The following is a 20,190-nucleotide window of genomic DNA, read 5'->3' on the forward strand; positions in this document are numbered from 1 at the left end:
ATGCCTTCAGTGATATCAGGAAAGAGAAGCTATTTTGGCAATCACTGACTTGGAAACCTGATCTTACTACCTTTCAACGAGAGAAGACACACAATGGAGGGAAGAACCTTTGAGGTTGCTGTTTTTACAGACCTTTCCTCTGCAAACCAACAACTGTTTTTTTCAATAGGAGGCATCCCTTGAAATAGGCTGTTTCAGAACAGATCAATTACAGATAACCTCTCTTGCTCTGTGAATTAACAACTCTGATTCTATCTTTAGTCACACAACTCAGCTAAATAAAAACTACTGGGGCATCTGTATTACATTTCTGTATGGGCTGACATGCATCCCTGGCCAAGGGTGACTTCTGGTTTTAGGCAGTCATGGCTATGGTTTCCTTATAGAAACATAGAGTGCACTTACTTGTTTTTCAATGATATAAATCCTGGTGTAAGAAGCAGCTCAGAAACATGCCAGCAGCAGACACGGAGAAGAATCTTTGAGTCTTCTAGACAATGCTGTGTCATTTTTAAAGTCTCAATCCTCTGTGAAAAACAAGCACATCCAACAATTCCTTTGAGAATCTTCTGAAGAAGCAGTAGATAGCCTGCAATGCATGTGTGTTGCTGGGTAGATAACCACCAATGCATGTGTGTTGCTGGGTAGATAACCACCAATGCATGTGTGTTGCTGGGTAGCCACAGTGATTTCTCTATCACCCGAATGATTAAGTTTCACTGGAGAAAGGGTAATTCCTGTTAAAATAATGGCTCTCTTTTTATAAAATTTATTTAATTCTAATTATGTGTATGCATGTGTGCCTGTGTCTCGGTTTGTGCCCATAAGTATAGGTAACTGCAGAGGTCACATCAGGGTCTTAGAGCCATTGTAAATGGAATTAAATGTAATTGTGATCTACCTCTTATGATTGCTGGGAACCAACCTCAAGAGCAGTATGTGATTTTAATGACTTAGCCTTCTCTCCAGTCCCAAGAAGGATACCTGTCCAAAGCTTGTGGCAGTATTTGAAAAATCTAGAGAAAAATGTATAGGTTTAGTAACATATAAAGCATTTCCTTTGTAGTTCTGGTTTCCAAAGTAGAAAGGGTAGTATTAGACTGACATGTAGAAGGAAAAGATGAAACCCTTTGCTTACATTTATTTGATATTATTTTAAAACTGTCTTTTTGTATGCTTATGACATCTACAATATAAAAAATATACTTAAAACATTTTAATATTGCCTTAGCCACTGTTCTACTGCTGTGAAGAGACAAAATCACCAAGACAACTGTTACAAGAGAACACATTTATTGGGAGTTTGCTTACATGTTCAGAGGATTAGTCCATTATCATCATGCTGGGGATCATGACAGCACACTTGGTACTGATGCAGTAGCTCATAGCTACATCCTGGTCTACAGGCAGAAGAAGAACATTGGGCCTGACTGGGTTTTTGAACCTTAAAATCCATTCCCAGTGACATACTTCCTCCAGTAAAGTTGACACCTTTCAATCCTTCTAATCCTTTCAAATAATGCCACTCTCTGGTAACTAAGCGTTCAAATGAGCCTAGGGGAATCATTCTTAGTCAAACCACTACAAATGTATAGAATATATTGTTCGATAGCTGAAAGTGGTGGCAGACATCTATATTATCCCAGAATTAAAGAGGTAGAGGAAGGAGCCAATGATGTTATCGTTAAATCACATTAAAACCTAGCCTGGGCTTCATGACACCCTATCTCAGGAACAAAGTCATATACACAAAAGAGTATACTTAGGATTACAGGTTTATGACTAGAATGTAATCGCTCAGATGCAGCTATATAAAAACACCTGACTGTTTCTGTTCAGATTCAACTTCTTCAAAGAGACAAAACAAATAAATAAACCATCATGCGACATACTATGGAAGGCAGTGATTCCCACAGATGATTATGCTGTCTTTGGGCTCAAGGCTGTTGAATGTTTGGAGGTAGCATTGGAGCATAAAGACAATTTCTTGGTGAATTGCTGTCTAGGAACTGCATGCTTTTCCTTCCTGCCTCCATTGGGAATAGAGGGGATTTGCTTTTTCTCTCATTTGACGCCGAATGAGACGGGGCTTCAGGAACTGCTTTGCTGCTGGACTTGTGTCTACTGTGACTGGGGTACAGGGAATTGGAATATCAATGATGATAGGAAGTGTTCAGGACTTTGGGACTGGGTGAATGCAATGGAAATAGATCTTCCTAAGTTCTCTAGAAAGATACTTTTTAAGATACTGGAGGGAAGAATGACATGGATGAGTTGATTTGTCCCTTGTCCCTGTGAGCTTTCAGATCTCAGATGTCTCTACAGACTAGGTCATCCACATGATTTCTGTCTAAGGGAGCCTATGAGGTTTCCCAGCTCTATTTTCACTTCTCTCATTTCCCATGGGGGTGATTCATGGGCAAATAAACCAAGTGCCACACAAAGGCCAAAGAGATGGAGAAGAAACCTCTCTGTGGCAGTCACAGGAGTTGTGAGTTCCAGCAGGAATGGATGTCACTTTGTCTATGAAATTTCCCAGGGATGATGCTGGAGAAATTAGTGAATGAGTATTAATAAAGACAGTCTCAGTTATATATAGTACAGATGCTGTCACCACTCATTGAAATATTAAAAACACTATTAGAATGTGAAATTAATCATTAAAAGTAAATTGCAAAGGAAAGGACTTAGTAGCAGTTCAGACAGATGCAACAATTTCTGGAATTATGGTGGGCACATGTGGAAATCATCCCAGAAGAAGAAGAGTCAGAGGCAGTCAGGATAAAGGAGTTTAAGAGATGTGGTGGGTGGAAACCCAGCAGTCATTTAATGGGCAGTTAAAGGAAAAGAGAATTCAAAGAAAATTAGGGGTGGGGTGGGATGGCTGGTAATTTTCAGAAAATATGTACAAAAGAATACTCAACTTTAGGAAACAATGAACTTCAAGCAACATAAACAGGAATAAATGGACAAGTATGGATTACAGTAAACCTATACACTAGCAAGAATAGCAGTCATATTGGAAGCAATTATTTTTACTAACTAACTTGTTTATTGTATTTACTAGTGTTTAGGTGGTGTGTGTCTGTGTGTGTATGATTGTGGGCAAGCACACCATTTGTGGCAAACAACTTTCAAGAGACATCTCTTTCCTTCCACTGTGGGTTTCATGGACCAAATTCGGGTTCCCAGGCTGGTGTGGCAAGTGTTGTTCCACTCCAAGATCTTCTCAGCCCTTGAGAGTTAGTTTTTTTTTTAATCAACCAAAAAATAGGGCTTTTCAACAGCAGCAGGAGAAGTAGGCATAGTATATTTTGATCCTCAAAGTGCAGAGACATGGCATATATTGATCTGGAGTTACATATTCAGAAAACTATTCAAGAGCAAGAACAAAATACAGTTTTAAGGTCAAGATGCCCCAAACACTTTATTCAAGAACCCCTTGAAGGAAGCCTCTTGGAAACAGGCAATATGAAAGCAGAGGGAAATAGAAGAGAGGTGATCTTGTACTGTAACAATAACAAGTCTGGACCCTATTAAATGAAAGGGTAACAGTGAATATTTGGACTTAAAAGAGCAGAGAAAGGGGAGAGTTAAAAGGTCAAATACTTCCATCTGCATTATGAGAGCAAGATCAGTGATAAACACACAAAAACACTGTTTATTTTATAGAAGATATCATATAGTTTCCCTTTAGCATCTCAAAGTTGACCTAGTAGGCTAAATTTAAATAGTCTATCATCTCATTAGGAGAAAGAAAAAAATAGAAGCGAGGAGAAAATAAAAACCGCATCTCAGAACTAAAAGGAAGAAATAGGGAAAAATGAAAAGATTGAGACAACACAGAAATGAATGCAAATAAAAATATTTTTAAGAAAAGGCATGTGCTAGAAGAATGCATAGAAGGCAGGAAGAGGGGATTAGGAAAATTCAGAAAACAAGAATAAAGAGCAACACTCCACTCCTTCTATTCAATGAGGCTACTTTGGTTTGGCTTTGATGTTTTTTTGGTTATCTGTTAAAAGCATTACTGAGATATAATTCATTAATTCATAAAAGGTAGAATTCATTCACTTAAGGAATAGAATTCAATGTACTCACAGATATACTCACACATCACATAGTCAACTTTGGAATACTATCCATCACCTCATAATGAAGTCCCTTAGCCTCCCATGGCCACATATACGCCACCAGAGCTATGCAACCACTAACCTATGTTTTGTGTGTGTGAGTGTGTGGTTTATAGATGCACCTGACCTAGACTTTCGTGGGATAGAGTATTTAATATGGAATTTTCAAACCTAGCACCTTTAATCTTTTTAAAATTTAAATTAGTAACATGCATGCTTCAAATGTCAAGCCCAATCCCCACATCATTCCCCAGGGAGGGTGAGGCCCTCCTTGGGGGGATCTCTAAAGTCTCTCATTTCATCCAGGGCAGGACCTAGGCCCTTCCCCATGTGTCCAGGCTGAGAGAGCATCCCTCCATGTGGAGTGGGCTCCCAAAGTTCATTCGTATGACATGGTGAACACTAATCTACTACCCAAGGCCCCAGAGATTTCTGAGGCCTCCTCCCTGGCACTACATTCATGGAGTCTGGATCAGTCCCCTGTTGGCTTCTTAGCCATCAGTCTGGGGTTCAAGAGCTCCCCTTTGTCCAGTCAGCTGTCTTTGTGGGTTTTACCAGCATGGTCTTGACCCCTATGCTCATCATTCCTCCATCTCTGTCACTGGGTTCCAGGGGGTCAGTTCAGTGTTTAGCTGTGAGTATCTGTCTCTGCTTCCATCAGTCACTGGATGAAGGTTCTAGGATGACATATAAGGTAATCATCAACCTTATCATCAGGTAGTAGCTATTAATGTAGTCTCTCCACTATTAGTTTTCCAGTTGGTGTTATCCTTGTAGATCTCTGGAAATCTCACTAGTGTCAGCTCTCTCCTCAAAGCTGTAATGACTCCTACTATTTTGGTATCTCTCATCCTGGTCTCTTCTATTCTTACCCCAACTCAATCTTCCTGCTCCCCCATGTCTTCTTCTACCCTCCTTTTTATCCTCCTCTCTTTTTCCTGGTTCCCTCTCCTCTCCCCTCATGCACCCAATCTGCTCAGGATATCTTGCCTCTTTCCACTTCTCTGGGGTATAATGCATATCTCTTGGGAACCTCCCTGTTTTCCAGACTCACTGGCCCTGGGATTGTAAGCTAACACTCCCCTGATCCATGTCTAAATCCATATAGGAGTGAGTACATACCATGTTTGTCTTTTTGTGACTGGGTTAACTCACTCAGGATGGTTTCTTCTAGTGCCATCCATTTGCCTGCAAATTTCAAGATCCCATTGTTTTTTTCCTCTGAGTAGTACTCCATTATGTAAATGTACCACATTTTCTCTATCTACTCTTCAGTTGTGGGGCATCTAGGTTGCTTCCAGGTACTGGCTATTACATATAATGCTGCTATGAACATAGTTGCACAGATGTCCTTGTATGTCAGTTGTGGTGGTACCTTTCATTCTGTTTTAATGGCTCAATAATAGTTCATGGTGAGGACATGCCATATTTTGTTTATGCATTCACCCCTATTGACGGAAATATTGGTTGCTCCCATATTTGGGCTATTAAGATAATATTTCTGTACAAAGGAAGTTTTAAAGCCAAGTATAATGGTTAATTCCGTGTCAACTCAAGCCATGATACACATATATTTAAAGATATGACCTAGGATGTTTCTCTGATACAATTTTTACTTCTGACTATCCTTTCAGTCAGTAGATGTGAAGTTAATCAGATTACCTGCCATAATGATGGGGGCCTCATCCAATCAGCTGAGTTCTTTAACAGGAGAAAACTGACTTCTAGAAAAATAGGCAGCTCTTCCAGTGATCAATTGTCTGCCACATACCTGAGCAGATCTTGGACATAGCAAGCCTCAAGTGTCAGTTATTCTTAGTAAGACACACTCTCTATATGGGTGTACTGTTGATTCTTTGAAGAGCCTAGTCTTCTATACAAAGTGATACTGGAAAAGCAGGAGGCTATGTAGATATCAGTTCCAGATTTAATCTAAAGACATTTGTTGAAGGACATAAAACTCAGCTATGTTTGTACCCACCTTTTAGAATCTTGCAAACAAGTCTGGGACACACCCAAAATGAGTCTACTTAGAAGCCTTATCGATCTTGGGCTCCAAAAGTGTAGATTAATAAGGTAAATCAAACTTCAAAATGAGAGGAAAAGATACCTACTCTGAGAATGTATGAGAAGTCAGTCTTTGTGTCAGTTTGTATCCTGAATCCATAGAATGTAGGTGATCTGAATGCAACCTTCAAGCTAAGAATTATTGTAGACCAGTGGAATTCTCAAAGAGTTGTCTGGCAATGACACAGATCATTTCAAAGTTTTTCAAACTTTAAACGTTGAGAAATTCAAGCACTTCTGTGGCTTAAATACTTTTGTTGCCTCCATAACTCATTAGCTAGAAGCTTTATCCCCAATGCAACACGATTGGGAGGCAGAGCTGAGGGGGGCATTTAGGTCATGACAGCAGAGTTCCTCATGGGAGGACTAACCACTACAAAATGAGCTTGCAAGAGGGCTTGGCCCACTCTCACTGTCTCAGGACACAGTGCAGGTCAGTTTTGCACTTCTGCCTTCTGTCTTGTGAAAACACAAGAAGGCTGGAGAACTTCTGCTTCGGAACAGTGAGAGGCATATGTCTGTTCTTTGTAAATTACCCAGCCTCAGATTTTTGTTACAGTAAAGATAACCATGAAGCAAAATAAAAAATACAGAACAGAGACCATAAGAAAAAGTAACAGAGCTCAGAGTCAAACACAAGAGAACAATGTGGTTATCAGACCCAGAAACAAGTACGTCTATTGTATTTTTTAAAATGAGATTAAAATGTGAATAAAGGGTAGTGGATTATAGGACAACTGGATACCTTTAAAGACAAATTTCTAAGAATGAAAATATGATAATTTAAATTTAAAATATAAATAATGGAATAAATCATAAGTCTAAGGGGTTAACATGAGCAGGTCTCATCTTTGTTCCAGAGATGACAATAAGGCAAAAGAAAAATTTAAAAATCCCTATTTATTTAAGATGTGGATATATGTGCATGCACACACACACATGTTCATATGTATGAATGCATATGCATGAGCTTGTCTGTAGTTGTGGTTCCGTAGGTGTGGCCCACATTTTCTTTTCAATGTTTGAAGAGTATCTCAGTTGGATGAGGCGGGGTTAGCTGGCCAATGTGTCCCACTGATCCTCCCATCTCTACCTCCACAACACTGGGATTTCAAGTGGATCATTGTGTACAGCCTCATATAAATATAGAAGTAAATAAATAAATGGATTCTGGGGACCAAACTCAGGTTCTCACATTTTCAAGACAAGCATTTTACAGACTGAGACATCTCGTCAGTCTCCTACTTATGACGTTTAAAAGATTTATTTATTTTTATCACACAAATACATAAACACACACACACGTTTTTGCCTGCATGTATGCCTAGTATCGTGGAGGCCAGAAGAGATGTCAGAGCCCCTGGAACTAGATTTACACATAGTTGTGGGCTACTAAGTGGTTTCTGGGAATCAAACTCTGGTCTTCTGCAAGAACAACAAATATTCCTAGCTGGTGTGCCATCTCATCAGCCCCCTGTATTACAAATTTTGGCACATGACTCATTTTGCTTTGTGTGAAAGTTACACAAATACACACATTTCTCAAAACTAATCAAGCAGAATCTTTTAATTCAGTACAATAATTTTTACTGTGTGTATATGATATCTAAGCAAAATAATGCTAGGTAATAAAATTTTAATGATAATTTAGAACATTGTTTTTAGAAAAAAAGTTTCTAAAAAGTAAATGAGAGCAATCATTTGTCTTCATTGAATAAAAGTGGTACATATATACAGAACCCAAAATTTCAATGAGATTTTAATTACACACAGGTTTACTTATTCTGTTTATCTCATCTTTATTTTGAAATCATGTTAGCAATTTTTGCTTGAAAACGTTTTAAAGCATGGAGATGGCATAAGATACATGCTTTGAAAGTTCAATTTTATGAATTTTTAAAGTGCATGTTTCCTTTAAGCAATGTGTGTTTAAATGGATTTCTTTCTATCATGATGGATGGCATACTTGTAGAAGGCGTAAGGTCTTAGATTCGTAAGACAAGCTAGTTTATGGAAAAATAAATAAATGAGTAAAGTCGAATTCTCAAATTTGGAGACCTCTACCCCATTAATCCTCTTATTTCTCAGCCTAAATGTTTTACTGCCATGGGAAAATCATGTACTGCAGCGGTAATGGCAGCACTGGCCCCAGCACTGCCCTAGAAAACTCCCCCTGACAAGTCGTCATGCCTTTCCAGACAGCAGCATGCTCTGTTCCTGTGAGGAATGTGCTGTGAGGCGGTGAGGTTGTCCCATTTATAGACCGTGACCATGGGATGTCGCTGCACAATTGGAAGCGCTGGATTTACTAGTTGTAAATTATCAATACTATATGCTTTTGGATCATGGAAGTATAAATAAGAAACAGAAATGAAGTTTACTACTAGCGTGCCGTGTATCTCAGGATCCCAGGGATCTAGGAAAGTGTGAAGGCAAAACCGCTTCACGGCAGACAGAAGAAGCTGTGGGCATTTGAAGAGGGCTCAACTAACAGCAGCAGAGACAGCAAGAGAAATGCTCTAGTACAGGGCAGTGCTTGTTCTAAGTGTGGCACAATGGAAACAATAGTAATAAGCACTTTGAAAGGAGGGTTAGGCAAACATCATATGCATAGTGCATGGGCACAGACAGAAAGATGGAAAATATGCAAAACATGTTTCAAATACATTGGAAACCCTTAGCACCAATGTTTCATTCCCTGGGTATTCCTGTTGTTAAACCTAACGACATCAAAATGGAAACCATAATAAACTGAAGTACTACACTACAAAGCTCAGCTCTTTAAACTGTGAGTCACCCATTATCCACCACTGCAGCATCCTGTAACTGGATGCAAGCGTGCACAACCTGGCAATAGCGAATGGTGTCTCAGCATGCAAGGACCAAACATTAACTGAAACTCAAATGCATCACGACTCTTGGGCGTGTCTGTCAGCACTTACCTTCGGGGCAGTGTGGCTTCACGGCATCCTTGTGGTTGAATCTACAGCATGCACACATTTCTCTGCAGATACCATCACAGCACCAACCAATGCTATATGGAACATCTGGTCTCACACTGCATACTGTTTTCTGCTTCTATAAGGATATGTATAGTTATAGAAAAACAAAGACAATAGTTTTCTCCCAGTATTCCTCAGTATGTATCAAAATAACATGCTTTTAACTACATGTAATATTGCCTTTGCATATTTTACTTAAAAATTGCTGTCTGTGTTATTCGCTTTCATAAAAACGCATTTGATAAATTTGACTTGGAACTAAGACACAACTTCTTCAATTCCTGAAATAGCCCCCAATATATTTCTGCCATCTTAAATTATATATTTATAACAGAGTGGTGGTCTCAACATTGAAGACTATAGAACCAACCAATAGACTTTGAAAAACACCAAGAAATGTTCTACATCATGCAGAATCAAAAGGTCAGTGAAAATTGGTCCTTTCTGTAAAAACAAAAAAAATCACATTTCTGTCAGTAGTAACCAAAGTTGCTTCTGTCTTTAACAAATGATGAAATTATACATATAACTTTTGTCTTAGTCACTTGGTATGGTTTATTAGCAATAAATGCTTGACTTTAGCCATTTTATACATTTGTATATCTGGAGATATATGAAATATTTGGCAAAGAGAGGTTACAAATGTGTATTCGATATTTGTCAGACTTTTCTTTTTGGTATAACTAGCCCCCAAATAATGACATGGAATACTTATTAATTATGAAAACTTAGCCTTTATCTTAGACTTATTCCCAACTAGCTTTCATAACTTACCTTAACCTATTTCTATTTGTCTATGTTCTACCATGTGGCTTTTACCTCACCCCTATTCTGTATGTATCTCACTGTCATCTCTCACTTGCCTAGATTCTTCTCTAGTTCCTCTCTTTCCCAAGAAGTCCCACTTATTCCCTCCTGCCTAACTACAGGCTCTTTATTGAACCAATCAGAAGGTCTTTTGGCAAAGAGATATCTTCACAGTGTACAAAAATATTATTCTACAACACAAAAGGACAGAGTGGAAGAGGCTGTGGGTTAGATTCAGTTACTTCAAAGAGGGGAGGGAACTCTCCAGCAGGCCTTCAATGAATGCCTGGTGTTGGCCATCAGACTTCACTGTCAACATCTGTGTGTAGCGTTCACTGACTTTGAGCTCCTGTGCAACTCCGTGGAAACGGAAGTCACTTTAGATGGCTCTGAAGTTGGTTTGGGCTGATGGTAATTTAAGTGGCTCTGTTCATAGAGGTGAAAATAGGTTTTTCCCCTTGGGGGTACGATTGCTATGTTTCCCATATGCGAGAAATGAATCCAAATGTTGCATTTTACTGTCCTTTCACCATGGGCCAGTTTTTCTTTTACCATTTCTCACCTCCTATGCTTGAGTCTACTCTGTTGATCTTCTTTACACTTACCTTCTTACTGGCTTCCTCTCTAGTAAGCGAATTAAATGAAACCTTTGATGTGCTTTCATTTTACAGTTGCAGAAAATCAGAGTTTTACCTCATAAAAAATACCTTAACAATGGGAACAACTCCCAGTTCTTCATAAAAGTTTGAGCTATTTTGCTGATATTCAAGTTTTCTCAGGTTTAAAAATATTTACATTTTATCCTTAACCGTGTTTACAACTTAAAAATGAAATGCAACACATTTTGCTTTGCAGAATTCCATAAAAAAAAATATTTAGCTGTTGTTAAAACTATAATGTTTTGAAAATGCAAAAAGGCAGTTAGTAACTACGCTGGTACTATGGGTGGGAACTAGGGGTATCTTGGACAGATCAGTGTTTTCTTGGGCAAAGTCATTCCATGGATATCTTACATCAATATCAGTCTCAGGGTTTTCTTTATTCATGCTACAGACATCCCACATATAAGTTACAGTCAATCTCTTCTGTATTTTTCTTAAGGGTTATTTGTTTTTATTGCATGTCAATGAGTGTTTGGCTGCATGTATATATACCTGGACATTACATGCGTGCCTGCTACCTTTGGAGGCCAGAAGAGGGTGTCAGATCCCTTTGAACTGGAGTTACAGGCAGGTAAACTGCCATGTGGGTGTTGGGAATTGAACTTGAGTCTGTGTAAGAGCAGCAGCTGTTCTTAGACACTGAGCCAACTCTCTGAGAATTTTTTTGAATTTGTGTCATTTTGTGAAAAATATTGGAAGTTCTGTTGTATCACAAACACTGCGATTCACTTATACTTTTGTTACTGGCTGCTTAAGTTTTTATGTGATTACAAAGGATCCTTCCAGGAGCACTTTGGTAGTCTACTTATTTTATGCATATTTGAGGTATTTATCTGGCAGAGTTCTGGATGGAATAAATCCACAAATGTGGTCTACTTTTCAAGAAATATCGAACTTCTCATCCCCCAAGTAATTACATTCATTTGTACCCAAACATTAGATACTCATCTTAATTCTCTCTAACTTTGGCCCTACCTCTCTGTTTGATTGGTTGTGCCTCTTTGCATGTTTGGTCCTGCTTCTCTGCATCTTTGCTAACACTTGGTGACATTAGTTTTTATAACCCCTGATACTCTGATAAGCAGAAGCAGCTTCTTGCTTTCTCCCTATGCCCTGCCCTAATCACAGTGGGCTTAAATCTTGCAGCACATATTTCTCCTTCCATTGGCCACACAGCTACCTACTTGCATGGTTTGTTAGCTTCTGGGTTACTTTGCTGGTCTTTCTGGTCATTTGTAGAATTTACCCAAATATTCCCTGCAGTACAATTTTCTCAGTGATATTTGGTGCAAGTGTCCCAGCATCTACATAATAATTTCTTTTTGTTTGTGAATCTTCAGATAAAAAAAAAAAACTCTTGGTTTCCCCACTGTCAAATTTGCCTATTTGTTTCTCTCTGCATCGGGCTTATTGCTCTCACATTCTAGAGTAAAGTAGATAATTGACCTATATTTTCTTTCCTTTTCAAACTCAAGTCTTAAAGAAACTTGAAATTGACTTCAGTTCCTTGGTAAGATGTGATGCAAATTGTTAGTTTTCTTGTTACACAGCAATAACCAATTAGCCCAGTTTGACTTACCTTACTGTTCATGCTTTCCACTATGGTTTCCAGTATATTCTGCCACAAAAGAAGTTTCTATGTATATGTATTCATATCTCTATATAGCTGTTTCTTTATTGCATTCAAGATTATTTCTTTCCTTTAATACCTCCTCCTCCTCCGTTTTGAGGCAGGTTCAGGATGACCTTGGAACTCTGATCCTCCTACCTCCCTCCAAGGGCTAGTATTGCAGGGGTGCACTGCTGCTGCTCCCGGCTTGTATGCTTCTCTTTCTTGGGTCACCCCCACTGTTATAATACATTCTGATACCTGGTAGGGCCACCACTCCTGCCTTGTCATCTTTGTGATTTTAGGGGCACTCTAGCCTTCAATTATGCATATAGACTTTATATTAACATTTCAAATTCCTTGAAAAATTCTTCTCCTGATAGTTTTCCAGGAAATTTTAAACAATTATGGAGGAAACTGATGTATTAAGGATATGAACACTAGCCATGAACAAACATAGAATTTATTTAGGGATTTTTACTGTCTTTTTGTAAAACTTTATCCTTCATTTCAAAAATATTATGAACACATTATACAGGATTAATTTCTTATGTGTTTATAACATTGTACATGCTATTACAATTAACTTTTGAATGGTGGCCATGTGTCACAATCTTGCCAGTCCCTTACTAGTTAAGTCAAATGCCTATAATGATAGAAACTGTTTTTCCTCCCCTGGACCTAGGGTCTGAGGTGTGATGTCCACCTGAAGGTCTTAAGATGTAAATTAGCATTTTAGGAGGAGAAGGCCACATGACTAGTGTCATGGACATTTCTGTTGACCAACATAGTTGCAACATTTGGGATCTCTGTGATATCTGTAAGAGTCCCAGAATCTGAATATAGTCTTCAGGGGTAATGAAATAGGATTTCCTTTCTCAGACTGGGGTAGAAGTATCATGAATCTAAAGCCAGAAAAAAGTTCATGGGGTATGTGATTAGTAAGACCATTTCCTGATTGTAAAACAAAATAAGATAATCATGTGTCAAGAATGTCTCCATAAATAATATATGATACAGTCTCATGGATTAAATAGAACCAATGAATTAAGCTTAGCTTTCAGTGTAGAAATAACCCTCTGTCCTTAATGTTGGACTCTCTGAAAAATGACTGCCACCATTCAGAGACTCTTAATGCTGGACTGATGACTCCAGTCATTCACAAATTCTTCCAGACAAGAGGAAAAGGACATTTCCCCAGCCCATGTTGTGATAAGGTTGGGACACAGAAGGAAAGTCTCAGTCATTTTCACTGCCGTCCCCAGCCTTTGCCGCATATCAAGTGCTGAGCAGGTTGAAGCAGCCACACTTTCGTCGGCACCTGAGGCTGCTTCTCAGTTTTGCTATTTCATGCAAAGTGTGGCCTTCCCCAAATTTCATCTTTTTTTCCTGCTAGTAAACACAGCTGCAGAGGCCTTTGTGATTTCTGCAGCCGTTCTAAATGTCTTTCAGATGAGTGAGTGATAAATACGTTAATTGCTTGCTTATTCACTCCACATGGGATACATATAATAAAGCATCACTCTGTGCCCCATGTCTATAGATCATAATTTTCTAAGTTACCTGTGTCCCATAACATCTTGCAAATCTCAAATGTACACAATAGAAATGAAAATATTAATAATTAAATTTAAAAGCAAGCTTACTGTGAAACTTTCAGTTCTATGTCATGCCTTATAGAGGCCCAACCATCAACTCTCAAGATTTCTGTTGCTGCAGTGTGGATACACATGCCCGGAAGTTCATGTGTCAAAGGCTTGCACCCTGGGAAGCACAATCGGAAGGTGGAACCTTTGAGATGTGGGGCCTTTGAGGGGTCAGACACTGGGAATTTTCCTCCTAAAAGGGAAATCAGTGTCTTGACTTTTTTTCTTTCTCATTTTGGCTTCCTAATCATGAGGTGTGTGGTTTTATTCAGCTCTGAACATCTGCCTTGAGCTCCCACCACAATATACTGCCTTGCCCCAGGCCCAAAGAAAGGGGGATCATATAGTCAAAGTTTTCAGGTTACCTGTCACTTTCAAACTCAATGAATTGTGTTTAGGGACCTTGACAATTACACTTATGAACAAAAGACAAAAGATTGCTAAGCTTCACCCAAAAGTAGTTAATATTGTGGGTTGTGGTCCAGTGTATTAAAACCTGATCTTGGTTGGAAAAATGTGAGAAAATGAGTTTTCTGGATGTAGTATCATCAAAAACAGAGGCCCAAAACCCGGTTAGCACAGTAGAATAATCACAAAGCATGGATCAATGGATCGTACTTCCCTAGGATTTATTATAGTCCAGAAAATTAAACCTAGGACATGTTCAGAATCAAATAAATCAGAATATGAGGAGCAGAGAAATTACCAAAGCCAGGGTATAAAACACACAGGCAAGCTGAAGTATTGGTATCTGGGATGAAAACTAGATTCCAATCAGTAAGTTAATGCTGAGTTTTCCTGGAGAGATGGCAATAAACATCTACTTACTCCAGATAGGGCACCAAATGCAAACCAGAGGAATGATTCCTCTCAAGGTCAACCTGGAAAAGGAGTGAGCTCATTGAGCTTTCTTAGAGGAGAATAGGTGAAGGGAGGTAAGTGAGTGATGACAAAATAGCTCCATGTCTGAAAGATTCCACCTGGGCACGAGTGACAGCATCCTGAAAGCCACATGGATGGGGTCCCTTCAGTTAATCTCCCACTCTCCTGAGACCATTCAGCTGAGGAAGAAATGAAGAGTACCTGGAATCTCATGTGATGATCTAATGACCCTCCCCTACTCTGTGAGACAATGCCATCATGTGAATAATCTAATGACCCCCCTCTACTCTATGAGAGAATGTGGTCTTCTAATCACCCTTTTCCTACTCAGTCTATGAGAGAATGTCACTATGTGACCTAATGACCCTCTTCTACTCAGTCTATGAGAGAATGTCATCATGTGATGATCTAATAACCCTCTCCCTACTCTATGAGAGAGCATTGACAGGTACATTTTCCTGGATCCTGACACAGGAAGTCAGAGCCGATTTCGTTACAATGGTAACATTCAGGTTAAGCACCAAAGAGAAAAGGAGGCTAAGATAGTGAACTATTGTATGTTTCAAAGATGACTCCCTTGCAAGAGTTTTTCTTACCTGCAGTTTTGCTTCCTGTGGTATTGTCAGCCCATTGTCCAAGGTGGTCAGAAAACACATGGAAAATTTTAGAAATAAACAACTAATCAGTTATAGATAAGTATAAATTGATAATTTTAGTTTCTCATAGGTATGCATTCATAGAAGAAACAAATGTGTAAATGTGGTTTTGTACTAGACATCCACTGTGATCTTGTAACATTTCCCATAGATAAGTGTTACCACTGTACACACATGTTTAGTTCACAGGGACTATTTTAATCTCAGATCGAGAAATGAGGGTTTAAAGAATAATCACTAGGGCCTCTTTCTTATGCCTCTGAAGTCCAGGACAAAGTCAGCCTCTACTATCAGGCATGGAGATGCCTGAGTGTCCCTTGTATTGGCAGAAACCCGGCAGAGAACTATACCCTTAGAAAATCTGCTGTCACATTTGAACTGTGAATTCTAAAGTATTCTCTTGGGCCAACATAAAACAGTGTTCACCCTTCACTTCCCACCTCTCAGTCAGAGAATGTTTGTTTGTTTTGAATCAGGATCTTTCTGTGATGGACCTGTTGTGAGGGACTCAAATGCTTACCTTAGCCTCCTAAATACTAGATCATAGGTGTGTGTCACCATGCCAGACTTAAGATTTTAGATAACATTATGTAGCTGCCTTTTTTTTCTCAGGAGAGCATCATGGCTAACCTTCCCAGGCCTTTATAGTTGTGTACTTCCATATGCCAAGACACTGAGGCTTCCAGGAGTAAAGGAAAGTGCCAAGGAATAAGAAACGCCAGGCCTGCTGCAACACGACTGACTTCCAAATCCATCTGCAAGTGTTTACAGAAACTTCACCACACCCGACTGTGACCTTAACTTTTTCACATTCTCTCTTCCAAACGCATTTTCCTGTGGCAGATTTTTTGAATTCTTTTTTTTCTCCTCTTATCTTTAAGTGGGCCAGTGAAACAACTGTGGCATTGTGGTATGGTCAGTTGTAAAAGAAAGCCTGCAGATGTGGATGGTAACTGTGTGGACTCCCTCATTCAGTTTGAAGTTTCCTTCAGCCTTTGTCCTTTGTACCTACTCCAAAAAAAAAGCAAAGAAATTTGATTCATTAAATTTGGAAGTATGGATTTTGCCCAGCACTTGGACAGAGGCAGGTCGGGCTGGGTCAGTCTGTTTGTAGGTCAGTAAATGGGGCTAATTCTGATTTGGCTCAGCACAACCACAGGCTTGGAGTGTTCTGAAATGTTCAGTTTCTATTTAGGGGTCAGAGTTAAAAGAAAACATGTGCCCTGTTTGAACTCTGAATTTCAGAGTTACAGTGTCACACCAGCCAGGCCAAGAAATGCAAACCTCTATGGAAAAACACAGAGAGGAGGTAGAGAAAGAGAGAGAGATTGAGTATGGAAGGCAAGAGAGGGGTTGAATATAAGGTTAGCTTTCTATTTAAAAAATTGCTAAGGGCTGAAAGTATACCTTGGTGGTAAACAGCTTGCCTAGCATCAGAGGCCCTGTTCATCACCAGCATCACACACACACACACACATGCAAAAAGCCAAACAAATACACTCCTACAAACATAATCAAAATGCACAATGCACACACACAAACCCATACATAAAAACAAAACACACTCACAAAAACACAGTCATAACATACAACACACACACACACGCATCCATACAAACACACAGGCAAAACAAACAAAACACATCCACACAAACACACTCATTATATACAATATACAGGAGAGGGGGGGTTAAGATCATTATCCTAATTTTAATGGACTTTTAATCAGTATTTTAAGGAAATTTAGTAATTTTAGCATACAGTTAGAGGATACATTTGTCTTATCATTTTTATCTATTAGTTTCTTTCTGGCACTTGGCGGGTCATGCAGAGGGCATTTCACAAGCACACACCCCATTCCTTGCACCTCCATGGCCATTTGCTCTGCCATTCTACCACGCCCATGGCAGCTCTTACTGAACTCCAGTCTTCCTCCCAGTCTCTGATCCCTTCGACCCTGGATTTGAGGCCACTCTCAAATATCTGCCCTCATCCAGATGCTGACCACAGCAGGCTTGCGACTCTTTGGGCCTTCTCACTTTCCCTAGGTAATTAAGTTCCCTAATGATAACGAAGCATCATTACAATAATATTGATACCTGCTGTAATCACCCGCATTCTGGCTTTTCAGTCTCCAGGATCTCCTTGGACCAGGCAGTTCTGTGCTCCTGCAGCCGAAGGTCACCCGATGGAGGGGCTGATAGTGGGGAGGACGATTCCACTTAGCATGCACACGGAGCTGCGCTTTGCTGGCACCGGCTGGCTAATCTTTCAAGTTGTCCTTTTGTGACTTTCTCAGTTTAATCAGTTTAATCTCATCTTCCCTCTTCTCTGATTACAAGGATTTTTCCGTAGAAACCTTGGCTCCACAATAAAGACCATGTGGCAATTTATTCTCATTGATTTCAACATTTTCTTTTCCTCTACGAATGGGCCAACAACAGGGGAAGGGAGGAAGCTAGAGAGACAAGACCTAGAGAGAAGACTAGAGGCTAATACCAAGACGATTCTAGTGCCTGAGTGAGTTATGAACACCTAGACTCTGAACATCTTGGCAGACTAGCTCCATTTTAAATGCACAGAGAGCAGAAATGACAGGCAAAGAGGGAAGTATCTACATTGAATTAGCATTTAAGGCAACTATAGCAGAGGCAAGTCTTATATTCCACAGTAAAATCAGACAGGTGCACGTGCGCGCACACATACACATGTCAGACAGACACATCCTTTGCAAAATTAGAGATGCCACCATGTGTTGAAGGAGATGGCGCACATACTGACAACCTCCCTCAAGGTTTTGCTGGTATCTGTTTCCATCCATAATTCTGTTCCTCTCTGGAGAGGGAACAGAGTCCTCCAGGGCTCTGGACAAAGAACAGGCATATGTCAATTTTCTAGAGAGGGGTAAAGGCAAGAGTCCTTTGAGTCCAAAGAGGGGCAGTGAACACATTCATGAACTACCATTTTAAGCACCCTTGTGAGACATGCAGATAGCACAGCGCAGGATCAGACTCTGGCTAGCAGCACCATGTCTGATGTCTGAGGATGTTAGGGAGGGGAAAAAAAGGAATAAATGAAAGCTTGGCCTGTAAATACATTTAGAAAAGAGTTGGCCCTGTAGGTCATTTTTAAGTGTTATATATTGAACTCATACAGTTAGCTGTGCGAGTCTTACAGATTTTAGACTCTGTGGGAACTTGGTTACCATGTGTTTAACCACATGACGTGCACTGGGAAAATGGCACATAGAATAAACTGATTTTTTCTTTACTAAGGAAAAGTTAAACGTCTCTTTAGGCATTGGATTTATTGTAGGTCTAATGAGGCAGCATAAGAAGGTGGAGGTAAAGAGGGAGAGGAGGCACAGAGATGTCCATAGAAATGTAGGCGTGCCACAGAACTAAAATGAGTTGTCGTCCATAGAAATGAAGGCGTGCCACAGAACTAAAATGAGTTGTCCATAGAAATGTAGGCGTGCCACAGAACTAAAATGAGTTGCCTCCTTTTCAATACTCAGCCTCTTTCCACTTGTTCTGACAGAAGCTACAACAGTCATTAAATGCTTAGTGAGTGATGAAAACAGTTTCATTTGCAACAATTGCACCCGGTTTTAAAAATCATAAGCCTGTAATTTAAAATGGACTGTTACAGCTGAAAGAGACATGACCTGTAGCCAGCCTGTGGTGCTCTGTTAGATGGTAGGAACTAAGGGGGTTGGTGCCTAGTTGGAGGAAATAGGTCAGGAATGTGTGTGTCTGCCTCCTGGCTGTTAGCATGTAACATAGCAGGCTCTATGCTCCCACGGTCTCTACATCTGCCTGACCACAAGCCTACAAGTAATGAGGCCAGCGAACCATGGACTAAAAGCTTCCAACTGTTGAGCCAAAATAAGCCTCTGTTCCTTAAGCTGATTTCCTTCAGGTGTTTTGTCACACTGACAATTCACTGGTTTCCATGTACACCTCAACTTTGCCTGGAACGGTGCCTTCAGTGGACAGTGGTAGGTTGAGGTCCAGAGTTTGTGCAGGGTGAATATGCTGTGTTTTTAACCTCCGTGGTGACTCTTTGATCTTTGGAATTTCTGGAGATAATAGTATACTGTAGCCAGCTTGAAAGAACATCTGTTTTAGGAGCTGTGAACTTACAAGAGCCATTTGTCTAGCTGGTTTGTTCCCTATTATTCTCCCTGTATCCTGCACCTCTGTATTTCTCCATTGATCAAATTTACACAAAATAAAGAGATGGAGAACACCACCAAACAGTCATAATTTCCTCTCCTTTCAAAAGGCTACCCGGCACCTTCTCTGTTAAATAATTCTGTATGATATAAAACACCCAACTTTCTTTTTTTTCTCTCCTTTTGGTAAGCATGTGTTTTCCTTTCCATTTAAAATGGAAGTCTTTCACTCACTGGGGCTTACACACTTAATGATAATGTGCTGGAGTTCGCCCAGGAGAACAATACATCCATTAATCTGCCTCATGCTTAATTGGTAACTACTGTATGGGCTGGCATTTCAAACACAGATTGCAAATGTACTTGAATTAGTTACTGTTTAATTGATACAAGTGGTACTCAGCCTAGAACCAACATGCGGCTACTGTAAAAGAGAGCCTTGAAAGGGAGAGATGAAAAAAAAAGAGTGATTGTGGCTCACCCTTTGTATGTTTATATCAATTATTCACGGAATATAATTACATTTCTTTTCACATTGCTATAGCAGGC

General features: G+C 39.7%; 1 long non-coding RNA gene across 5 annotated transcripts in view; it reads right to left on the minus strand.

Annotated features, from left to right (window-relative positions):
• The window catches only part of LOC121132843, a 40,052-nt gene extending 20,129 nt beyond the window's left edge, over positions 1-19,923 (minus strand). For 3 of the 5 annotated variants that reach the window (XR_005869506.1, XR_005869504.1, XR_005869503.1), the window contains exons 1-3: positions 15,405-16,998; positions 9,143-9,278; positions 406-527 (exon numbers count right to left, since the gene is read on the minus strand). This is a non-coding gene — a long non-coding RNA (uncharacterized LOC121132843). Of the gene's footprint in view, positions 1-405; positions 528-925; positions 1,017-9,142; positions 9,279-15,404; positions 16,999-17,563 lie in introns of those variants that run through there. The other 2 variants (XR_005869505.1, XR_005869507.1) reach the window with 2 other exon arrangements.
• Positions 19,924-20,190: the final 267 nt, after the last annotated feature.

This window comes from Mesocricetus auratus, unplaced genomic scaffold, assembly GCF_017639785.1.
Source record: "Mesocricetus auratus isolate SY011 unplaced genomic scaffold, BCM_Maur_2.0 Super-Scaffold_100018, whole genome shotgun sequence".
Lineage (NCBI taxonomy): Eukaryota > Metazoa > Chordata > Mammalia > Rodentia > Cricetidae > Mesocricetus > Mesocricetus auratus.